A 9504-nucleotide genomic window follows, 5' to 3' on the forward strand; every position below is an offset into this window, starting at 1 on the left:
CTACGGTTAGTGGCGTTTCGTCCTGAACACTCTAAGTGGTAACAGACTCCTTGATTTATACCTTTAAGCGAGACAACGAGCATCCCCAGCCTTTTCATAGTATGCCGGGAGTTTCCCCCTCCCTGCCGGGTTACTTAAGGCTAACACTGTAGTACAGGTCCATAAAATTTTCATACACCAATTGATCAGAACGGATATCGACAGATTTGAAGTGAACATAGGCGCCCTGCGAATGCTATCTGTTCTTACTCCGGCAGTAAGCCGAAAAATGTATCTCATCATGATTAGATGCGATGCGTTTTCAACTTACAATGCCGACCTAAAGGTAGCAAACATGTGCATCTTCCTGCATGACTATCGAGGTTGAACTGGGTATCGAAAAACAGTCCCAAAAATGGTTCATCAGCATTTTATTTCCCCTAAAAGTTAGCAACTCAGGTCAACTGAAAACTGATCACCTAGAGAAGATATATGACACTACAGACAGTCAATAATAGGCAATCAGTAGGAGGGATTGAAACTGATCATGCTTCATGGTTAGCGTAGTCTAACTTATCCTTAGCCTAAGTTTATTCGAGATTTTGGGATTTATATTTATTTCCTGATCAATTTCCCTGTGCTGTGTTCCTTGTCACGACACTGAACTCACAGTACCTCTCTCCTCTTCAGTGTATTTAACAATTATTCGCCAAAGGCGAAGTGAACATTGGTGAATATTCCACCGAGACGAAGTCGGGGTGAATATTCACCAATGTTCACAAAGCCTGAGGCAAATAATTGTTTTAATATAATTTTTTGAGGTGAATATCAAAGACTACAAAATAAGGGACTAAAACGTAAAAACAAAGACGCAGTTCGTGTGCATACATGTATGCAGGCGTAGTTTTAATAATAAGCTTACATGTACATCGATTGGGAATCAATTTACTCATCGAGTTCGGCAGTAAAATGAACGAGCGAAACACCACGAAAAATAAATTCATCCAGTACCGTTGTTTTATCGTTGTTGACTTCATTCACAGATGTCATCATCGTCTAAAAATGAGTACCTTTAGTTTGAAGAAAAATAAATTTCGGTCAATCGCTCCCGCTGACCTGCTGGCGATCAACGTAACCACTGCGTTTACGATTCCTAAATGCCTTGAATGCGAGTTCTTGAAAAGATTCTGGCTCCAAGGGCGACAGCAGTCAATTTGATTAATTCCCCATCTTTTCAAATATCCTTGACTTGGAGTGATGTCTTTCGAACAAATGAAAACTTCATTCAGAAACTGTCCGTCATGTTTACTTGATTGCCGAGATGGTCAAAGGTTCCGAGCTTAGTAACCAAGCCCCTAGTGGGGTGGATATATAGCGTCATGTGATGAGCTTTTTGAGCAATCACAATGTCCATTTCTGATATTTACCTCTGGAAATTATACTAAAGATGGATATAAATTCCAAGGGGGAAGTGATACTAGTACCTTTGAACAGATCACTTCATGCTTCAAAACCTACCGAGAGAGGTAATCGGGAACTAATGACTTAGGCGAAATATGGACGTATGATCCGTACGGCCCCGCGCGCAATTTCCTTAAAAAACCATAAGAAAAAAGGTCCCGTATGAGGGCCGTACGCGTCGAAGTGATAGGGCCGGAAAAACACGTACGGCCCTACTAGTAATGCGTACGGCCCTACTAGAAACTCGATGCGAGTTAATGACAAAACAATTTTGTCGCTGCAAAATTTTGTTCTCTTCAAAATGAGTGATGAAAGTGAGCGAAGTTTACTATCCAGGCGAACTGTCCGATGCAGAACTACTTCAGTCTCCAACTCACTCCGAAAGCACAGAAAGAAAGTCAACAGTCCTCACAACTGAAGAAGTTCACAACTTTCTTAAGCCAACAACAAGCAAACAGGCGGTCAAGAAAACAACTTTTCCGGATGAATTGTCCGATAGTTAACCTTCGGAATAAGCAAACAGTCTTGAGGCGAAACTTCTTTCAGTGGAAAGCATCAAAGAACTCATCGTGGGTCAAAAGCAAGAAACCGGGCAAGTCGCGAATAAAACAAAGTACGATATAAATTTTTTCTTTGAGTTTCCAGAGTTGGGGAGAAGAGAAATCACTAACATACCTTGTGTACAGTAGGATAAATTGCTCTGCAGTTTCTACATCAGTGTTGTTTGAAGAGAAAAAACTGAGTACGAACACAAGTTCATTACCGTACAGTTCATCCAGAAAATAAAACTCGCTTGAATTTCCACTACACAGCAAAGCCAGCAAAGTCAGCAAATCCAGGTACTGTTTGCGGGAGCCAACATCGGTGTCATTAATATTCAGTTGGTAGTTCTCCCTTGTTCAAGAGAATCCAAGAGGTCGACAAATAGCTTGAAACGACGCCGACATTTTCTTGGGTCTTCAGACGAATAAAATTTGTCAACAATTTCAGTGAAGCGTGAAGCAAACTTTTGTCACTCGCTAAGTTTTTGATGGTTTTGACATACTTTTGACAACTTTATGTCAACTTTCTGTTGGCTTTTTAGCATGAATTGTAATTGTAGACATTAAAAAACAAATATGAGAAAATGAGTCGTGTTTTTCGATGAATTGTGAGTTTCTTGTTCGACGCGAAGAAATAGATAACACTGAGTTTTTTATAATAGAATCTTTTCTGTAGTTTTTCCGCGCACGACCGTCTGATGTTATGTAATCGCGTTCTATTTAGGTTCAACCGTTAAGTGGTCATATGATAAAATGCTTATTGACTGAGTAAGGTCGGGCCGGACGGGAAAACATTTGTCTCTCGGTCAGGACGCACGGACCGAGCGCAGCGAGGTCCGTGCGCCCTGACCTGGAGCCAAATATTTTCCCGTCCGGCCCTCCCACTCAGTCAATAAGTACTTTTTACTAAAATTACCAAAATCGTCTTTACAGACCCAAGAAAAATTTTGTCGTCAATCAGTATGGAGAACTCGGATAGGTGTAAAAGGGATCGCTAAAGTAGCAACACATTTACGGCTCACCGCCAAGACGCCAACACAGCACCATTTAATTAAGTAAAGCATACGTTTGCATATATACAGTTTCACAAATCTGTTCTCCTAGTGACAATTTACTTGTTTGAGAACAGACTCGCTTTTCCGTGTTGTTTTCACACTAGGACCTTAGACCAAATCTTCCAATCTCCATCTTACAGAACAGTGAAGAAAAGCAAATGTAGAAACAGTAGTTTTCGCAATTTCTGCCCGAAAAATATCTACCCAACTGGACCTCGCACTCGCTCGGTCAAAAGGGGTGAAGGGGATATGGATACGAAATTGAGCCCGCGATGTGCAGTCGTTTTGCATGCGTGACGTTAGCGTAACACCGTCGAAAGGAAAGTTTCATCTCGGTGGAATCTTAGCAGAGAATCGATCGCAAGTTTTATCAAACCCAAACTTAACAGTCCAAGGATGTCTCTCGATGTGTCCAGTGAAGGTTATTGGAGTTCGACAGCTAGATGCACAATCAGAGAAAGATGTAAGTTTATGTTTAACAACAAGGTCTTGAGCGATGTGAAATTTGTCGTTCGAGACGCTGAAGGCGGAAGTGAAAGTATGAAGAAGATTCCAGCTCACAAGTTCTTGTTGGCGATCAGTAGCCCAGTATTTTATGCCATGTTTTACGGTGAATTGGCCGAGAAGAAAGATTCAATCGATATCTCTGATTGCGATCATCAAAGCCTGTTGGAGTTGTTTCGTTTCATGTACAGCGATGAAGTGTACTTGAACGCAGACAATGTCATGCAAGTGCTGTATTTGGCCAAGAAATACATGCTTCCTTCCCTCGCTGACAAGTGCACAGAGTTCCTTCGAGAAAATTTGGATGCATCAAACGTGTTCCATGTGTTACCAGACGCACAGAAGTACGAAGAGAAAGATCTGGAGAATCATTGCTGGGAAGTTATCGATAAGAAGACAGAAGAAGCTGTGAAGTCGGATGGTTTCATGACAATTGAAAAATCAGTGCTGGAAGAATTGGTCGAGAGAGATTCGTTGAATGTAAAGGAGGTAGAATTATTCAAAGCCGTCGATTGCTGGGCTTCAAAGGAATGTAAAAAGCAAGGCCTAGCAGCAGAAGGTTGTGTGAAGAGAAGGATCCTTGGAGAACGGATCGTAAAGTCAATTCGTTTCCCTGTGATGAAAGAAAAGGAATTTGCTGAAGTTGTTCTTGACAGTGAGGTCCTTACCCCGAGAGAGTCATTCGATATGGTGAAGTATTTTAATTCTGTGTTGAAGGTCCCAGAGGGATTTTCTGAATCCACCAGAGCTTGTTGTCAAGGAGCTGTTGGGGCGGAGACTGTTTATACTCTGTATATGCCAAAGTTTGGATCACGAAAAGCATCCAAAGAGCCGAAAAAGAGACAACCCATGGTATGTTGCAATTGTGGTGAGGCTGTGACGTCTGCACGTTTTTTGTTTTGCTCTTCTTGTGGCGCAAAGCTCGGTTAGTGTGGCGCCAACATCGCTGAGAGTAAGAGAAAGTAAGAGGAACAGTTTTCTTCTTCGTCGTGACTAAACTTTCACTGCAGTTAATTACGAAGAACTGGCAAAACCCTGCTGATCTGTTTTTTTGCAAAGAAGCAAATTTTATGAAGCAAATATCATGCTGCAACCTGTGATATCCAAGAATTTGTGAGGGACCCCTAAGGACGTTTACGCTAATTGTTGCTGCGCATCGTTACTGCGCACGCAAATTCACACGCCACGCCATGGAACAAGCGCGCTAAGTAATAAAATGAACAATGATAGGGCAGATGGCCTAAAACATGATGAAGATCTATCGATTAGAAGTTTGAATTTTTTGCGAAACGCACCATCGAATTCCGTTTTTTTTTTTTTAGCTCTTTGTTTATCTGTGCGGCTCTTAAAGGATTAATCTTTGTGAAAACGTTGGTAACATTTGCCTCCGTTGACTCACTTTCGATATTTTTAACTATAAACCCTCTAGATCATGCTGAATGACGTGCGCCAATTTTTCAAATCAGGGTAGTTTTCCACATGCTTTATCTCTAAAACGAAGTCGGTGACCTCCAATTTTGTTTGCATTTCTGACACAAGTAACGCATTATCTGACTGCGGTAAAAATTTTAAAAAATCTATCGACTGGAACATTTTCGCGCGAACGTCCTTAATTTTACATGTTTGATTATTTCCTGAACAATGATCTCTGTATGAACTTGCATTCTCCTTCGCAACCCATTCTGACTTAACCTACTCCATTTTGTTCAGTTAGGGAAGAAAACATATGGATTGTAAAAAAGGATGTTGAAAAGTATCATTGTGCGTAAGTCGAAAGTTGTAAAATAGATCGAAGAGAATAAAAAATATAGGCTGATCGAGATGTGCAGAATATCTGTTGATTAACGATATAATCCTAAACAGACTCATTTTATTTCAATTCAAAGTATAATAATATTATAGGCATAATTTAATCTTTCATAGTTTTATCATGAACCCTAAGACATATGTAAGTATAGATCGTATCTTAGATTAAGAGCCACAAGTTTATTAGTGTTGTGCACTATATTAGGTGCTGCCCTCGGTAAATAAAGTGGTTATTTACCGCAAGATGTCGTGACCGAGTAGAGATTTTTGAAATTCAAGTCGACAAAATGAAATAAGTGCGTGTCAAGAATTAGGTCAACCAGTCCGTCATCGGCTGACCAGATTTAGATCAGGAAAACTGGGTAGCGGTTGGGGGTATTCTTCCGGTTATGATCCACTGGTTGTTTCGGTGAACAAGACATAAAGCTGTATTCAGTACGTCTATTTGGAAGCGAAAACAATGAATATGCTGTGACACTAAAGGTGAACGATTCCCCGCGTGGTGTTGCTCGAGCAACCAAAACAGGCACATTTATGTCTAAACTTTTCTAGAGTGAAGGAGGTGATTATCACGCCTTTGATATCATGTTTGAACATCCAATTATTTTAGAAGCTAATATCAAATACTGTTTTGAAGGTCTTATCAGTGGTCCACCTTCCTGATATGGGAGTGGTTGCCCATCTCGTATAGAGCATTCTTCTGGGTCACATTTCTTTACAGTAGCAGAACAGCGGCACGCGCTACTTCTCAAAAAGGACAATTTTCTGAATTTGAATTTACATTGAACTAACTCTCAAAACAGTTGCTCTATCATACACGAAAAAGGCCATGTCATGTTAAAGGCTACTTTTAATCACCCAGCAATGTGATGTTGTGCTTCACAGGTCTTCACACAGAAAGCAATCCCGTGAATAGCTGCGAGAAGGACTTATGAATTTGATACTTCGACCAACACATCTTATGAGAAACCTCATGTTGATCACATGTCCAAAGATGCAAAAAAAAAAAAAAAAACCCACAAATTATTCTTGCTTTCTGTACATGTCAGTTGCACAAGATATGTACTTGTGCTCAGTTAAAGATCACTGGGTTGCCAGTGCGTACCCTTGTTTTTTCAAAGCTGTATTTATATAATTCAGAGTATTAAATATAGGTGGCATTAAAGTGCCACTAACCCCCCATTTTTCGCTAATATAAGTTTCCTTTTTCTCCTGATCACCACTGCGAAAAAATTATCGTTGTAGCTATTTTCGTTAATTTTCTATGAATTTTTAAAGTTTGTAAATTTGCCCTTTTCCATGTTCACGACCGAGGAATAGCGGAGAATGGGACGAGTTGACTTTTGACGTCACTTCGGGAATAACAAAATTTTGTTTCTGAGAAGAATGTATGCGAACATGCGATAGTGTGTGTCAAAATCGTTGCAGAATGCAAGGAAGATATGTTGTTGGAGGCTGTAGCAATACAGGATGCGTAGAATAGAGAATTCCTCTTCATTCAATACCTCTATCTCGATGAAACTCTACCAGAAACGAGAAAAAGACGGTGGGCTGATCTGTGCGAAGCTAAAGCCGGGGGACCATTGAGGATTTCTTCGATCTCGGGTTCGCCGCTACTGTAAAAACCTAGAGATTTTCATGGCCTGTATATTCTTCTCTATCTGTAGTGGAAAGCTTGAAATTGTCAAGGTACTGCATAAGACAGGAATTTGGGATAAGCTGGAAGCCATCTGACTATTTCGGGCGCAAACGATCCTCCGAGTCCCAGACGAAACTGTAGGTGACGAAATTACACGGTAAACTAAACGCATCGCGTTTTGAAATAGAGACTTGTCTAAACGAATAATAAACGAAACCTACGTTCTGCAACGACGCGAAGAAGATTGCTGAGGCTTCGAGTTGGTGAACTAGCTATGTATCTGTGGATTTTAATAAAAACACACACACGCCGGAGGTCGCCTGTAATCTGGCCGTGTTTCTCAATGGCCATTCCGAATACAGAATTGTTTTGCTCTTTGAGCTTCGTCTTTGAGGAACGAAATACATCTAAATTACAAACTTAGAATGGATCAGGCATTTATAAATATATGAGGAAAGCGAAACAAACGATTAAGATTCGACTCTATAGCTACCGACGGAGTTTGTTGTGCTGAAAGAAGAATGCGCTTGTCAGTCAACCGAAATGCAAACTGGTGAGTCGAGGACTCCCAGGTTATTAGCGTGCGTAAAATGGACATTTTATTCAAAATAACAGTGAAATAGAAATGTATTCATTCAGCTGAAAGTATACTGAACCTCTTTTCAAGATCTTGTCGAAGGATTTTCCATGATTTCACTAGTACGGAATATGCAAATTTGCGTAGCTTGTGTTCACGGTCGGTCGACAATACCGAAGTGAAAAGTTACCTCACCTTCGAATATTGTTTGCCGACATCTCTGCTTATCTCTTATGTTAAAACTATTTTCAATCATTGATCTGGAGAAGTAGGCAAGAGTGGAGTACGACTGCATCGCATTTTAACTTGCATTTCGGGGGAAATTAATATTTGAATGTAAAAGTGTTTTGACACTCCGAAATTTGCACGTTCCGTAAAGTCAAATTACCAACTCTTCGTGTTCATTGACATCTTTATAACTCTTTAAGAGCTTTAAGCTAACTCTTCAGTCATTGTTTGTACCTTTATAACCCAAATGGACCGGAAAATTGTCGATCCCGGCCTAAATATAATTATACAACGCGGCGATCTCGACAGGCGACACGCACTTCGAAATGGAAAAAAATATGTACTTCGCAGCCGTCAAAATCGTAGCTGGACTCCGAATTGTAATGCTAGATAATACAGTTCTTTCACTTAAAGTTCTTGTCCAGTTTTGATAAAATATGAATCACAAATAACCCGAAAATGTTTTGACTGCCCTAAAAGCTCAGTCAAAAGTCTCTTGAGTGTTTTAGCCCGGTTCCCGAAGTGACGTCACTAGTAGCCCGACCCAGATCCCACTTTGTGCGGTCGTGAACATAGAAATTACGTGTTTAAACGCCTGTAGAAACGCGGGGATTTTATCAATCGAGATAATTTTTTCGCAGAAGTAGTCAGGGAAACTAGTAGATTTTATTAAAGGAAAAAAAATGTTTGGGGTTAGTGGCACTTTAAAGAGGATGTTGTTGTTGTGGTTACTGTTGTTGTTGTTGTTGTTGTTGTTGTTGTCGTCGTTAATTCACTTCTTTCAGGGTTTCGACAGATTGTTTATTTTAAGTGTGAATCGAAGACCTAAAACAACAGTACGACCACAAGGTTCCCTACTGTTTCTGCTGTTTGTGGATGATTTATTACCAGACACTGTTAAGACATCGAGAGTCGCCTGTTATGCCGATGATATCAAGATTTTCAAGAGCATCGATTCTATCACGGGCTGTAATGGCTTGCAATTGACCTTGACGATCTTGTCAGTTCGTCCGAATCATCTGGGCTCATATTTTATCAGTCCAAGTATAAATACCAGCGAATCACCCGCAAAAGAACACGTGTACAGCACACCTATACCATCAGCGAAATGCCTTTGGAATCTTCTGACACGGGAAAGACCTTGGTGTGTGGGTGTCAAGCAATCTTACCTCGGACAAACAAGTGACTGAACAGTGCACGAAAGCCAACAATCTCCTCGGCTTTGTGCGCCGAGCTTCTAGGTGCATCGAAAGCACCCAAACACGTCGCACACTCTATTTTGCTATTGTCCGGTGCCATCTCGGTTACGCAACCCAAGTATGGTCGCCACAGTCCATTGGCTTACTAAAGCGAGGTGAAAAACGTGCAGGGGCGTGCAACGAAACTTATTTTCAAGCTTCCTTTCTGTTGCGATGTAACCTATAAGACCCGCCTCCAACTAACAAACCTGTCACCTATTTCATACTGGCACGAATTTTTGGATATATTTTTTTTTCTATAAGGCTGTAAACAACTCAGTTTTCATAGATAGCGAAGGTCTGCCTGTAACTAGACAATCAACGAGATTTACTAGGTCATTGATCAGCAATGTTATTACTTATGTTCCTAAAAGAAGTAGAGCTGTTACTTATCAACGATCATTTTTCATACGCACGTGCCGCACATGGAATGTTCTGCCTACTGAGTTACGCATAAGTCACATTTCTCCAACCT

At 40.6% G+C, this 9504-nt stretch overlaps 1 pseudogene; it reads left to right on the top strand.

The window, feature by feature from the left end:
• Positions 1 to 3343: 3343 nt before the first annotated feature.
• LOC149117203 (BTB/POZ domain-containing protein 6-like) lies at positions 3344 to 6340 on the top strand (annotated as a pseudogene).
• The last annotated feature ends 3164 nt before the right edge of the window (positions 6341 to 9504 follow it).

This window comes from Orbicella faveolata, unplaced genomic scaffold (assembly GCF_042242905.1).
Source record: "Orbicella faveolata isolate gen_17 unplaced genomic scaffold, um_ofav_v1 contig_12, whole genome shotgun sequence".
Taxonomy (NCBI): Eukaryota; Metazoa; Cnidaria; class Anthozoa; order Scleractinia; family Merulinidae; genus Orbicella; species Orbicella faveolata.